The sequence below is a fragment of the Condylura cristata genome, unplaced genomic scaffold, assembly GCF_000260355.1.
Source record: "Condylura cristata isolate star-nosed mole 26May11 unplaced genomic scaffold, ConCri1.0 scaffold00006, whole genome shotgun sequence".
Taxonomy (NCBI): domain Eukaryota; kingdom Metazoa; phylum Chordata; class Mammalia; order Eulipotyphla; family Talpidae; genus Condylura; species Condylura cristata.
The window spans coordinates 31,465,607-31,479,803 of record NW_004567107.1 but is presented as its reverse complement, the minus strand read 5'-3'; positions in this window follow the sequence as shown (position 1 = coordinate 31,479,803).

Sequence of the window (14,197 nt, the reverse complement as noted above, 5' to 3'; positions counted from 1 at the left end):
GCTTTTTTATTGAGAAATCTGGCAAATTCCCTTTTGTGTAACTAACAGTTTATATTTTATCTATATTTTAATGTAAAGACTGGACTCAAATAATTGATTGACTGGGTATTCAGGTATGAGTATTTCACTAAAATCTAGGCATCAAGCAGCAGACATAAGGCAACATTCTTTGTCCCTTTCAGAAGAATATAGCCCTTTCCCCTTTCAAAGAAATTAAAGAAAACAGGCAGTGTGATAGAAGGTTACTTTACAGCATCGGTGAATACAGCTTCCCTAAAGAAGATTTCAGAGAGAAAGTTATTTTATAGTTTAACACTTACATGCATTTTCTGACTCATGATCCTACCAAGGGCATGGCCAGTGACAATGCGGAATATTTCCCTCTTCCTTTAAAAAAGATGTTAGTAGCAACACAAATGTCTCTAGTTAATGTGGTTGAGATGAGTCAAAAAGAGCAACCTAAATTTTAGCAGGTTTGCTAGAAATGCAGGTATACATAGGCCTTAGCAGTAAAAGGTAGTTTCGCTCATGCCATTTGCAGCAACATGGATGGAGCTGGAAGCGATCATGCTCAGTTGAACAAGCCAGAAAGAGAAAGAAAAATATGGGATGGTTTCCCTCGTAGGAGAAATGTAGGGGACCCAAATAAGGGATTGGGGGAATTAAAGTAATTATAACAAAGTAAAAATCAAAATCAACAGGCAACTATAAACAAGAGACATTCTGCAAGGGGTGAGGAGGCAGGAAGATCAAAACAGGGGTGGGACATACTGTGATGGGTGATGGTACATGGGTGAATTGGTGGTGAGAATTTCTTGGGGGCTAAAACACACATTGTATAAAAATGAAGAATGATGTAAAAAATATAAAAAATAAATAAAGAAGTAGTTTTGTTCTGGAAAGTAGCCCCTATAGTATTGGTATCTCTTTCCAGCTTCCTCAGCTCCTAGAGTGGAGACCAAGGTCGTTTCAACTCTTTAATAGTGATGCACTTTCACAAATGCTGACAATTCCCTCCTATGAAGTATCTCAGTCCAACAGAGCCCTCCAATTATTTATGGGCTTAAATAATTGCTCTAGGAGAAGGATTGACTTTATGCATCTCTTCCAGATGATAGAGGAATGCAAAAATATTCTTGCTTTAAGGGTGGAATATAATGAAATTTCCTTCTTTTTGTCATTGTCATTTTGGATTCCTGTTCTGGACAGTTTCCCTCTTTCTATCATCCGTGAGTCTTAAATGGCAAGAATGATTCATCCAACCCACACGTTCTAGAATGCCCCCTTCTATCATGACTGAAAAATACTGCTCCAGCACTATGCTTATAGCTGGATACCCCACTACTCAGGGACAAGATGAAAGAGCGAATTTTAAGAAATGTAAAAAACAAGCCAACTAGCAACACGTATGACTAGAATGAGAAAGGGTCTAAATGACCATAATCTCTATTGATCTTTTTCTGCTACACTTGAATACATAAAAAAATACTCCCCTTGAGAAATGTGAGTAGACAGAGCACAGGATTTTGAAAATACTCCATGTGATGTCATGAATATCTGCCATTGTAGACTTGTCCAAACCTACAGAATGTACACCACCAAAGTGACCCTAAGGCAAATTGTGTACTTTGGGTGATAATGGTGTAGCAATGTGTGTTCATCAACATGCAATAAACATCTTTGTTGGGGATGCTGATAAAAAAAAAATAGTCCCCTTAACACTCCAACCTGAAGGTCAAAGATCTTCAGCAGTAACAACAATGATATAGAGCACTAACTTTATAAACATTACATCACTAGATGTAATAATGTCCACCATAAACTCTATATTAAGAGGACACAGAGTGTTCACTGGCTGAAGAAGCTTTAACAGGAACATGGTTCTCTCTCTCTTTTTTTTTTTAAGATTTATTTATTTGTGCATACAGAACTGGGGTACAGGCCAGAGGCTCAGGGGCGGTGAGAGGCTTCACCAGAAACAGAGCGGGGAGCAGAACAGGCAGATCTACGAAGTACACTGCTGAGGGGAGCAGTGGGCGGGTCAGGAGAGGTCTGCCACACCATGTGGTCACCTCCCGGGCAGGCGGGAATTGAACTCATGCGGAAGTGGCTTTAGATTCTCAGTGCTGTGCTTTAACCGGCTGCGCCACCAGGGAGGGCCCAGAACATGGTTCTCTTAACAAAGATGGGGAAAAATGATTTCTATTGACAAAATAACTATCTTTAGTGGGGGTGCTGTCCCCTAGAACTATCTGTGTTCTTGTACTGCATTTATGGTTCGTCAGTAGGTCTGTATTTATATTGTGCCCGCCATTTAAAGGCAAACACTGGAATGGGCAGCATTGTGGCATGATAGAAAAACCCTCTCTATTTTAAATTCCTTTTAAATGTGTGGGTACAGCTGTAGTGAACAGAGAAGACTTAACTTTGGGAAAGTGCATAACCCTTATGAACCCAAAGATTAAACTTTTGGTACTCCTCTGAATGTGAAAATTTGACATTAGCTAATCCTTACACTTGCTAGCATAAAATCTGTGCCCTCACCTGGATATAAACTGCATGTAGCAATGAGGACACACACACACACTGGAGAACCATTGAGAGGAAAGGGCTAACTGCATTTAATCGGTTGTCTTCTCCCACCAAGTAAATACTCAAATGCCTGAAGTTACCCTCCTATCACATAAGTATATTTTAGTGCAAATTACAAATGTAGCTCTTTTCTCTCCTATTTCTTCTCAATCTAGGGAGAATTTTCTCTCATTCATATATTTAAATTCTGAATCAAACAATTTTTTTTCTTTAAGAATGACAATAAAGCAATATAAACATAGAGTGAAATTTCATTCACCCCAATATTTTTCTCCCATAAGGGTTCTGAGAGTCTTCAAATAAGAAAAGTAAAGTGTCTTCCTGCTTCCCTGGTAAAAGAATTAAGGATGAGTTTCAGAACCTTCTAACAATTGTTTTCTGGAAAGTAGATTTAAGAAGCTTATCCTTTAGTGACTTAATCCTGTGAGATAATTGTAAAAGGGAGATTGTCATGTTAGATATGAAAGGTATATTTGCAGGTTTACTGAAGAAACATTCTATCTTGTTTTTCATGCTTGTACTTTTCATCAGGTTCCTTTGCAACATGGGTGAATATTGGTTTTTACATTAAAAATAGAAGAGTTTTATCATCTCTCCATTTTTCAAGTGAGACAGTTCCTTTTGAAACGAAGTAGATGAACTCTGTGAAACGTGTACTCATATCCTGACTTCAGAGACTCTGTTGTTTGATTAACACTCACTCAACACCAGGTATTCCCTTACCCCACTAAAAGTCACATGTCAATTTACTAAGAAATTTCGACTCTTAAAAGAAAAAGATTTCCTCAAGATCCATGTATAAGGGAAAAATTAGCTTACATTAAACGTTGAATTATATCAAATAAGACAGTAATGAGCCCATGAAAACAGTCAATTGCAAAGTCATGTTATTATTTTCTGAGAGTAAGAGTATAAGTGACCGTCCATGGAATGGCAGAAAGAAACTTTGCTCTTCTCTTTCCGCTAGCAAAAGGCGCATGTCTCCCTGAAAGGGAAGGAGAGATTAGGAAGCCAAACTGGCAATGGCAAGAGGAAAACGCATCTGCTTGGCGTGCTTAGTGTTGTCGTTATTCATACTTTACTTTCTGGCCAGAGGTAAACCCAAGCCAAGAATTTCATCTTGCCTTTCTTTCAGTAGATCTGGCATGAATTTTCTGGCTTATAGGTATTTTCCTAAATCAGGTATATAAGTTGGATTTTAATTTATTACATCCACATTGACTATGTTCACCAAAGAGAATTCAGGAGGATCTGATGGGGAAAAGGTATTAAACTACTCTGGTAGCTTTCAAACAGTGCTCCGACAAATCCTAGGCATTCTATGAAACTTCTTAAATGGTGCTGCGTTGGTAAGGGGCCAGCTCCACCTCACCCTTGACACATTTAAACAGAGAAGTTTCAGATTGATCAAGTTCTGCATATCTAGAGCCAATGTAAAATTTCTTTTGAAGAAAGGAGTCTATGGAAAAATAGACACACATCAAATGAACTTAGTCTCAAAGTCCTTCGGACAATTTGTATTTTCCTTCCAACGTAGCAACATTCGATTGACTGTAGGAGTTCTTGAGCCTGTGGAATACCCATGCTATATGTGTTTGGAAGCACTATTTATTCCCTCATGTGTATCCCCTTTCTTCTTTTGTGAATCAGTATAGGTTCAGAATATCTGGAGAAGGGGAAAGAATGATAATTTAATCATTTTCCACCAGAAAAAAAAAGTCTCAAACTTTGAAGATCTAAATACCTGGGACTTGGTAAAAATAAAGGAAAAGATTCACCTACTTCAACCAGTCTATTTCTCTCTTCTTTATTATCTTTCCATGTGACTGTGACACACTCTCAAGTTTAAGAACCACTGGCCTAGAAGAAAAGATCTGTTGCTTCTCCTTTGCTGGTTACTGTTATAACATTTAGTTTCTACCATCTGGTTTGGTCTGGAGAGACTACTGTCTGTGATAAATAGCCAGAAATGGGAAAAACCTAGAGAATAATATTTATGAACAACCATGAAATACATGTATAAGACAGGCAATTTGAAACAGCATGGCTTAAGCAAATATTAAATCAAAGCTCTCTGAGAAAGTGATGTATTCCAGTTACCTCATTGCCTTGTGTTCATTCATTAATTTACTTATTGCATTTAATGATGGAAGACATAGAAACAAACCAATAATTGCAGAGGAAAACATTAAGCAACTAAAGGATATATTAAAGGAAATATGTATATGGGTGCCAACCCATCTAAGTTTGCTTCTGTCCTTCAAGAAATCTTTCATAGTTGAGAAACATTGGAGTTGAGGGTTGATGTTCAAATTTACTTTATATGCCAGAGTCAGAAAATGCAATATATATAATTTTCTTTATCTACTTTATCTTAAGGAGTGCAATCTATCATTCCCTGTTTTTTAAAAAGATTTATTTATTTATTTATGTACATAGAACTGGGGTACAGGCCAGAGGTGCAGAGGCAATGAGAGGATTCACCAGAGACAGAGTGGGGAGCAGAACAGGCAGATTGACAAGTACACTGCTGAGGGGAGCAGCGGGAGGGTCAGGAAAGGTCTGCCTTGGATGAATTTGGGGCAGGATTGAACTTGTGCTGAAGTGGCTTTAGCTTCTTAGTGCTGTGCTTTAACCTGCTGTACCACCAGGGAGGGCCCAGAGGGTATCATTTTAATTGTGCTTTCTTTCATTTGCAAATGATGAGAAAAAAACTTTTGAAATTTTGAATAGTGGCATATACTTAAACTTCAGACTCAGTATTATTCCTTTACCTTCCATGTCATAATTGGTCATTCTATATGGGTCTTACTCTTTTTTGAATCCCATCAGTAACAAGCCACATAGCTACTTGTTGCTATGTAGCAAATGGACCTTAAGGTATCGTTGACATCTACCTGTTGTTATTCATCTTTAACATCTTCCTGTTGTTACTGAAACACGTTTACTTCAAATTAATGTAATATGTCATAGTTCCTGTGATAGTTAGTCACCACTATGAGTGCAATGTCCTGATCAATACCCTCTCTAACCCCTTTCTTCTCACGCTCCACATCTTCATTATATTCACAGGGACTGCAGATATAGAATCAGTCCAGCCTTGATAGAATGGAGGAAAGTTTAGCTAGAAAAGTATAAGGTCAATACTAAAAGTATTAGAAGTGTCTCCTCTCCTCCAACATAAATTAGAACTTCTCTTTCTATGACAAAAGAAACAAACTTGAAATATATAATTTAATGAACATATTGATAAATAGAATAAATTAATTCCTAATAAAAATTAAAATACATGTTCCAGTAGAGTGAGTAAACTTTTGACCTTGATGTCAAAAGACCAATATTTAGGTCGCTATTTCGAGGTTTATTATAAGTTACTTATACAAGTAATTAAGTCTCGTTAAAATTTGCTTTTATATCTGTAAAAATATACGTAGCAGTATTTCTCTGGGTGTTACTGGGAGAGGACTGCAGCTATCACGTAGTAGGAGCCTCATAAATCATTCTCAAAATTTATTTTTCCCAAATTTTTTTTATTGTTGAGATAATTTTTTTTAAATTCCTAGAGGAAGTTCTCTATTATGGAAAAGAATTAAACATAGATGATTTGTTCATTTAACATTTATTGAGGGTCTGTGGTGTGACAGAAATTAATCTAAGTGCTTAGAATTCACCAGTGAATACAGAAGACAAAATTCTTATCTTAGTGGGGTTGTTAGTCTAGTGAGTAACCAGGTATTTTTATGGTTTTCTTCAAAGTTCTTCTCCAACATATAATAAACACACACACACACACACACAACACAGCACATCACACACACTTGTGACTATTATAAAATAATTTTTCCTTGGAAAAAAATATGGGGGTTGCCACATAAATTCATGTTCATGGACTATGATGTAAACAGCAGTCTTGGAGTTTTGTAATTTATTAATGATTTCTCATCTTAATGGTAGTTTCTGTCAGGATCTTCTGAGGTGCACATGCTTTTCAGAGAACAGCCATCATTGTGGAGTTTTCTCAAAAGACTAAAAGTGGATCTACCATATGACCCGACAATTCCACTCCTGGGTATCCACCAAAAAAAATACAAGAACACTAACTTAAAAGGATATGTAAATTCTGAATTTATTGCATCACTATTTAAAATAGCCAAAACCTAAATGCTCAAAAACAGATGAGTAGATTGAGACAATTTATGTATGCAATGGAATACTACACAGCAATTAAAAAGAAAAAATTCATACCATTTACAGCAACATCAATGGAGCTGGAAAGGGTATTGCTAAGTAAAATAAGCATAGAATGATAAAGATAAATACCAGATTGTGTCACAGGTGCAATATAGAAAAACCAAAGAATCAAATATAAACTTTTTTTTAAGATTTATTTATTTATTCATACAGAACTGGGGTACAAGCCAGAGGTATAGGGGCAGTCAGAGGATTCACCAAAGACAGAGTAGGGAGAAGAACAGGCAGATTGATGAAGTACACTGCTGAGGGGAGCAGTGGGCCAGGCAGGAGAGGTCTGCTGCACCCTGTGGATCACCTCCAGGGCTGGGGAACAAACTCACACTGAAACGACTGCAGCTAGCTTGCAGTGCTGCATCCTAACCCATTGTACCTTAAATACAAACTTTTAAACCAACCCTTGAAAGCTGACCTTTGATCTCTGGCTTTCAGAGGCCCAAGGAGAGGAAGGCAAGATGAAGGGGAAGGGGGAAAGCACAGTGCACTATGGTCGAGAACTATGGGTGTTTCAGTGGTGGAGTACTTGGGGGGTGGGAGGAATCCTATACTGTCAACAAAACACTTGCAAGGATATAAAACAATGGTACTTAAATAATAATAAGGTTTTTTTTGAAAGCTTTAAAAATAAACTGTTTTGTTAATGCCCTAAACCACATAAAAAGATTCCCTTGTATTTAAAGTAATTGCCTTAAATCTTACAGATTAGCCTTTTTGGAATGTAACCTAACTCTAAACTAAGAAAATTCTTTTGATAATAGATTATTGAAAAGTGCTTTTGTAAACAGGAGCTAATGGGAGATCATGTCAGAGTGCTTGGAGAAAAGAATCATACTATATAGCTCTTTTCATAGGAGAAGTAGCTGACTCTACAATAGAGGCATTAAAAGCTTCCACATTTTCTCTCACAAAATCTCAAGTGACCCTGTATCTCATTTCTGAAAACTTCTCCATTGATAGGATGTAGGAAGAGGGGCCAGAGAATTGCAGCTCATGGTAATGAGGTGTTGTTCCTCACCTCACACCTCCAACAGTTGGCTGTTTGGTGAAATAAGAAGAATAGAAATGAATGAAATACTAAAATGTGACATAGCATATGAGCGTGACAAGAATTTTAATCCTGGCCTCATTACCTGAAATTGCTCATTGGATCAGGAATACTGTGAGAGTTTTTCCGAGTGAGAAGTTGCCCTTGTACCAAATGTGGACCATATATGACAAAGAGCTGGCAATGGGACACCTTAGAACCTGTCTAAAGGATCACTAGACTTTAGTAAAAAAGAGCTAGAGCAATAACTATATTCCTAGTAGTTGAGAAGGTAAGAGTTAGAATAGAAATACACTTGTCCTAGTCAAACGAATTTTAGGACAGAAGTTCTCAGCAATCAAGGCAAAGAAAATCACAAAATCACCCTTTACAAAGAGAGTCTCATCCTATTATCCTGTTGAGCTGAGGAAGTACTTACCCTGGATTAAAATGACAGCACTCATTAAGTGACATTCCTGCCTTCTTGTCTGTAAGACAGTATAAGAAGAAAATCACATACAAGCTTAAGGGGAGAAGCTATATTCTTTATAGATTCCAGTGTGAAGCAGACAAGAGCAGAGAAGGGAGAAAAAATTTTAATTTAAATTACTTGAAATGTTAACTTTATTCTTTTTCATTTTACATATTTTTTACACCATTTTCTGTTTTGTACAATGTGTGCTTTCTCCTCTCAGTAGTAGTCCCCATGAAATTCCCACCACCAATTTATTCATGTACCTTTATTATATTCCTCTTTGCTCTTCCCTCCCGTTTTGACCTTTCTACCTACTCCTCTCCTATAGAGTGTCTCTGCTTTACAGTTGGCTGTTGATTTTGATTTGTAATTTATTATTATTAATTTTTTTTCTGATCCCTTTTTTTTAGGTTACTCTACATTCCTCTTATAAGTGAAACCATCCAATATTTTCCTTTTCTTTCTGGCTTCTTTCACTGAGCATGATCCCTTCCAGCGCCATCCATGTTGCTGCAAAGGACATGAATTTATCTTTTTTTGATTGCTGAGTATTATTCTACTATTTATATTTACCACATCTTCTTGATCCTGTCATCCAAGGATGGGTCATTTGGGTTTTTTCCATAGCTTACCTATTGTAAGTAGTGCTGTAATAAACATAGGGGTGGGGACAGGTGTCCTTTTGAATTAATATTTTTGTTTCCTTTGGGTAGATACCTAAAGTGGAATCATTGGGTCTTGTGGAAGGTCCATTTTTGGTAGCTTGCGGGACCTCCACATAGCTTTCTATAGGGGTTGGATCAGTTTGCATTTCCACCAGCAGTGTAGGAGTGTTCCTTTTTCTCCACATGCTCACCAACATTGTTGCGAGTTTTTTCAACATATGCCATTCTCACTGGTATAGGGTGGTATTCATTGTGGTTTCAATTTGGATTTCCCCGATTATAATGATATTGAACATTTTTCCATATGCCTGTTGGCCATTTAAGTCAAGATTGACTATATGATTACTGAACAGTTGTGCCTTCACAAATTCATGTGCCTAAACCCTAGTCTCCAAAGGGGTAGTAGTATTTGAAGATGACCCTTAGGGAGGTTATTAGGTCATAAGACACGATAGACAGCTGGCTTCCTCTCCTTCTCTGTCTTCTGCCAGGTCAGGATAAAATAAGTGAATACCACTTGTAAACCAGGAAGATTGTTCCCAACAAACATTAGATTGCATAACTGTGAAAACTAAATTTTGCTGTTAAAGCCAAATTAGCTGTTAAAGCTAATTTGTGCTATCTTTATTACACCAGTCCAAACTAACCAAGACAGCCACTCAGTTGAGTAATTATGACAGAAAGTGACAGGGAAACATACTGTGTTATGAGTGACCAATTGGGGATGCTCTTAGTTTTCATCCAAGAGTAAGAACTTGTACATCAAAGCAGAATTAAAGTGTTATAAAAACTACAGTGGGTAAAAAATGAAGATTGATTGACGGTTACATCAAATGGGTGGGCTCTTACTAAAAGTCAAGGTCATAGACATGTGTTTTGATCCATTAACTATCTGTAGTGACAAGGTCTGCATCACCTTTGCAAGGGAAAAGAACATGCCCAGTTTTTCCAAACCTCACAAGGAAGATGTCTACCACCCCTTTCTCTGCAGTTTTAACACTGGCAAAATTTTCCATGAGGTCTTTGAAGACTTTAGATAAGGGTGAGGACAAGGGATGAATGAAACCTAGCAGCCAATAAGACTCAAAGTTTCCGCAAGTCGCTGGCCATGGCCTAAATGCCCACTGGGCTGCTCCAGCACTGTCTTGGCTTTATTTGTACACCTCCTTTCATTCTTATCCAGAGTTTCAGGTTAAATCGTATTACGGATAAATCTAGAATGCCTCCCAGGCTGAGCCAAGTTACATAAGATTTTAACATAGACAATCATAATAGGAGCTATTGTTTTTCTAGCATTAACAATTTTTTCATGCCATCCACACATTATGACAAAGAGGAACAAAGACAGGTCCTGCTTTGCTTACGTGGCATGTTATTTGTGTCAGACCTGATGACTGAAATGTCTGTAACAAGAAATAGTCATTTATTCCACAGTTAGAGATAAGATTTACTTGAAACAGGTGTGACTCAAACATACCTTCAATTGTGCATACCAGGTCATTTCCTGAGGAAGGACTGGGAGTAAATGTGACATAGTCAAAGGAAAACTAAGGAGGGCAGTCGGTAATGTAAAGAGAAATAGTCCCCTGGGGAAGCTAAGCAGAATCACCCCGTCTTCACCACCATCCCATAGTTATGCTTCAAACTCCATTTCTTTTTCTTTGGTTTTCTTATAAAGTTTTATTTTAGCAAGCAAGAGCTGTGGTGCAGGGCAGAGATGCAGGGGGTTGAAGGAAGTGAGAAGATGCACCAAAGACAGAGTAGGGAGCAGAACAGGCAGCTTGACTGAAATACACTGCTGAGGATAGCAGCAGGCAAGACCAGAGAGGTTTGCTGCACCATGTGGGTCACCTCCCTTGCCAAGGATGCAGTGGCTGCTGATAGCTTCATAGTAGTGCTGAGACTTAACCTCTTGTGCCACCAGGAAGACAGTCCATTTATTTCTAAGGAGGACTGTGAAGATGAAGCCTGTAGAAAACGTTTTTGGTCAATGAATTACAAAGCACACACCTTGGCAACCAAAGATAGCATGTTGTGAAATTTAGATTCCCTGGCATTATAAAGACGATAGACTTTATTCAGTCTAACACCCTTTGAAATTATTTCCCGAGCGTGTAACTTTTCAACTGCTAGACTCTACTATCACTCTCTTCTCACACTTTGAGAGTTAGTCTTATCAAAACTGGACCTCGGGGATTTTAGCTTATTAGAAAGATGTCTGGAAAAAATGGTTAGATAAGAATGACTGACCAACGGAAGTCTGATTTCAGTCCATCACCGTAAAATCCAAAGCATTCACTATCCTCTGACCTGTTCTTTTGATTGAAACATCATATTGTTTCCTTTGAATTACTCTGAATTCTTTTTACTAGGGTAAGAAAAAGTTATTCATTTTTAAAATAAAATTGTATTGGTTTGCAATCTTTCAGAATTTTCAGGAATACTGCTTCACACCTTTATATGTGCATAAGACTCACCTCAGCCACTACCTTGTCTTAATCACTAGGCAGTACTATTAATTATTATTAACACCTGGTAAAAAATAACTGTCATTCTTAAATACTATATTCTAGTAGATCAGAATGTTTTTCAACATAAAAAGGAGGGTATCGAATTAAGAATTGCTTTTATATTGCTCCATTTTTCATAAATGTATTATTAAAGGTTTTTATACAAATACTATTTTATTGTATTGACTCAGATACATTTTTCTCAGCATGTATAATGAGAGTGAGAACAGAAGTGTTAGTACAAATGAATTAAATGCTTTGAAAATAGCAGGTCTTATAAAGATGTTTATTTCCAGTAGATTATGCACCTAATCTCTCAGGTAGATGTCAGCAATGGTGCACATGGTTGATGGATGAGCAGTGATAACATTTCTTCCTCCTATGAGTCTGATTTTTCTCTTGGGGAGCCAGGGCATGGTGAGGACACTTCTAGGAAAAGCTGTAATAAAAATAACAGCAACTTGTACAGGTATAGTCCTTGAGAAGCCAAGAGTAGGAACAGGAAACTACACAGTCCATGAAGGATACATATATCAGTCTAAAATCACCAAATTTTTCATCTCATACTTTTTGTGGGTGATTCTTTTTCCCGGTGATTTGGGAAGCTGCTTTTCACACTTTCGACACCATATATCACTGCCTGTTCTACTGGCCATAAACTCAGATATGACCGGTCCTAGGCAAAAACTTACAAAAATATTTGTGTTCCTGTGTCAAGGAAATGAATTCACATCAGAAACCCAGTGTCTGATTCTCACAAATCAAAGACTAGACAGCTTCAAATTGAAAATGGCCATTCATTCAACATATTTTAGTAAAATTTCAGAATACATGGTGAAAAAAAAAAGACATTAAATATGTCCTCAAAATGGAGAACAGTAAAAAAAAAAATACCACAAAATATTAAGGATCAATATGACATTGTATTTCTCAAACTGGAGCAAGACTGTGGCTGTATCTCAAGGAAAAAAAAAAATAAGACTAACAGATTAGCTGATGTTTTGGAGGATGCGATAAGTGGTGAATAACTAGTTTGAATTTAAAGTACTTAAAAAACAGAGGAAAGGAAAGAACAAAGCAATACTAAGTCCAGGAAAAGCAAAAGGAGTGATCCTAGAAATGTTATCACTGAATTTTATATGGTTCAACTATAAAAATAATATCAACTAGAAAAGTAATATCTACAGAGATTTCACCATGCAAACATGGATTAATGACATATATATATAAACTGTGATGAGACCACATTAAGAACTTTAAAAGAATGGATATATTCAAGCTGATGAATTTAGAGTGGTTAGTCAGTAGACAATATGTAATATCCAAAATAAAATTTTAAGATTCTTAAAATTTATCCTAGAACAACGGGGGTGTAGGCCAGAGGTGCAGGGGTGGGGGAAAGATAATTCACCAGAGACAGAGTTGGGAGCAGAACAGGTAGATCTACTGAAACACACTGCTGAGGGGAACAGTGGGAGAGATAGGAGACGTCTGCTGTACCATGTGGATCAGCTCTCTGGCTGGTGATTAAACTCATGCTACAGGGCCTAGTGATAGGTATATAGTGCTGAAATTGTAGCCCCTATGTCATGAAGGTCACAAGTAAATTTTTAAAAACCCAAAGTTTTACTTTAAAGTATGGTGGCAAATTCTAGGAAAAAAAAATGCTAAAGGACTAAGAGACAAGTATCAGGAATAGGGAGAAGTAGAATTAGAATTATTTGTTCCAAGCTTTGTAAAGCTGTAAGACTTTAAAACCACATCTATATATTCTCTAACTCTAAAACATAAATTAAAAAGAAATCTGTGATTCATATATAATTGTAAGATGCTATTATAATTCTCATTTAATCTCCAATTGATAGTAATGAGTGAAATATAACCATCTTAAGAGAAACAAATATATTGTTATAGTTGACAGTATATGCAAAACACTATGACTAAATGAATTTGGCATTATTTTATTTCAAGAACAAACCTTGGAAACAACTATATAGTATTTGACACTGTAAAGCTCAGGATTTGATCAGAATGGCAGGTGACCTGGGCAGTCTAGGATGTTGAAGAGTGACAGGATGTTGCAAATTGGTGAGGGCAGGTTTGTGTAAATCTGTAGAATTATAATCCAAATCACAGAATTTCTTGAAAAAATAAACAAAGGGAAAGTAAAGTGCTAATTTGGCATAAGAGACAGTTTCAATAATAATTGGAGACAGCCAATGACATGAACAAAGGAAATATAAAACAGAACCAAACTGAGAAAATAAAGGCAAGGGAAATCAGGATAATTACTTAAGACTAGTCCCCACATCAGATCAACTTTATAAAATGGAAATTTCAGACTGTATTGGGAAGAAAAATAAACATACAGGTTAGAAGAAGAGGTGATGTTTGATCGTTTAAAAAATACCCTGTGGTAGGGTTAACTCCCCAGTGTTTGCAGTTCTGGGAGAAACTGACATGACATGAGCGTGTGCTGGGGTCTGGGAGGCTGGTCCACCTGCTAGCTTCAGGCAGAGAAGCTTAGGTTTTTGGTAAGAATTCTTCTTGAATGAATTGATTCATGGCCAAACTCCAAGTCTGAAAAATTCTGGCCTACCCTAAATATTTTATCTTACACACACACACACACACACACACACACACACACACACACACACACACACACACTAAAAAGACT